This window comes from Nicotiana tabacum, chromosome 10 (assembly GCF_000715075.1).
Source record: "Nicotiana tabacum cultivar K326 chromosome 10, ASM71507v2, whole genome shotgun sequence".
Taxonomy (NCBI): domain Eukaryota; kingdom Viridiplantae; phylum Streptophyta; class Magnoliopsida; order Solanales; family Solanaceae; genus Nicotiana; species Nicotiana tabacum.
In genome coordinates, this window is record NC_134089.1 from 130,513,031 (window position 1) to 130,514,966 (window position 1,936).

The following is a 1,936-nucleotide window of genomic DNA, read 5'->3' on the forward strand; positions in this document are numbered from 1 at the left end:
AGTACAACATTCCTTTCGGGAAGGAAATACTCTTGCTGACTATTTTGCTAACCTAGTTTTTGATTTTGCAGGTGAGTTTCAGTTTAATTCTTTTCTGGAGATTCCTTCTGAAGGCAGGAAGATTTTAAATTTGGATAAAATAGGAACACCTCATATTAGAAGAAGCATTACAGGATAAATTCAATATTGTTAAGTTACTGGTAGTGTGATATATGCGACGGACTAATCTTTAGGAACCTGTACAAGAAAATTCTTTAAACTTTTCTAGTATATTCTAACGTCTGAAGAAATTTCTTATGACTTGAGCATTTGCACCTGGTGAGAGCTTAGAGGTGTCCAAAAATGCCTAGTCAGGACGCATGAAGCACTAGTTGTTTCAGTCTTTGTTCCATTTTTGAAATTCTATTACCACAATGAAGTCAGGAATCAGGCTGCTAAAGCCATGGCCCTTCTGTTGCATTCTGCTAAATTGGTTGTTGAGAAAGGGATTGCTCAAGATGGAAGTGAGTCATATTTCACAAAGTTGTCAGGCGATATAATATTCTCTATGGTACACGCTTTGCATGAGGAGCCTATGACAGAAATATGTGCAGTCATGTTGGATGAATTGAATAGTTGCCTGCAGATCTGTGGCCCACTTCTCAATGAAAGTCAGCTTCGTCGGATTGTGGATGAGCTAAAGCATGTCATTACAGAAAGTTCAAATAGAAAAGGAAAACTCGCAGAGAGAGCAAAAACAGAAGATTTTGATGCTGAGGAAGCTGAATTGCTGAAGGGTGAAAATAGGCAATGACTGTGATGGCGAATTCAGCATCAGGGATAGCAGTGAGTGATGAGTGCAAGCTGAAATTCATGGAGTTGAAAGCAAAAAGGAACTACAGATACATAGTGTTCAAGATTGAGGGCCAGCAAGTTGTTGTTGAGAAGGTTGGGGAACAAGGAGACTCATGAAGATTTTGCCAACAGCTTGCCTTCCAATGAATGCCGCTATGCTGTTTTTGTTTTTGACTATGATTTCACTACTGATGAAAATGTCCAGAAAAGCAAAATCTTCTTTGTTGCTTGGTCACCAGAAACAGCAAGAGTAAGAAGTAAGATGCTGTATGCAAGTTCCAAAGAGAGATTCAGGAGAGAATTTGATGGTGTCCAGGTTGAGTTGCAAGCTACTGATCCAAGTGAAATGAGCTTGGATACTATATGTTGTCCATTCACAGGACAAGCCATGGAGCATCTGGGATTTCATTGCCATAGTCATCTGCTTCTCCGGCATCACAATCGCCTATCACGCCGATACACAGCTCCACAAATTTATTAACGGAAAAAAAAAAAAAAAAAAAAAACTGAAAGAAGTTGGCCAGCCAATGGTTCCAATTCTTGACAAAGGCCTTTGGTGCTACTCAAGACATCCTATTTATTTTGGAGAACAGTTATGGTGGTGGGGACTGGCCTTAATTGCATGGAATTTGGGTCAAGGTTGGACATTCCTTGGTGCACTCATAAATAGCATTTGCTTAGCATATGTCACTGTGCTTGTGGAGAGGAAAATGCTTAGCCAAACATACAGAACTGAAGCATATACGCTCTACCAAAAGACTACATCTGTGTTGATACCATGGTTCAAGTCTTCCTCAATTGGAAAAGATAAGAAAACTTGACTTCATATGTCATCAGTTGATGTGTGCCTTATTCTTTGTCATATCAGTTGATAAGAACGTTTGTAACAGCAATGGATTGTAATCTGCTCTGTATTTATTTGTCTTGTATGAAAGATGGTTGGTTTTTTTGCTAAAAAAAAAATAAAAAAAAATACATACAGTGTTGGGTGTCTTATACCATAATCTCCATTAACATATATTGATAAATTGAGAATAAAGGCCTACAGGTTGCTTTGGCTTCCAGCACAAAGATTAAAGGAACACATGAATTAACATGATTA

At 38.4% G+C, this 1,936-nt stretch overlaps 1 pseudogene; it reads left to right on the forward strand.

The window, feature by feature from the left end:
- The first annotated feature begins 328 nt into the window (after positions 1-328).
- On the forward strand, positions 329-1,315 carry LOC107768225 (actin-depolymerizing factor 12-like; annotated as a pseudogene).
- The last annotated feature ends 621 nt before the right edge of the window (positions 1,316-1,936 follow it).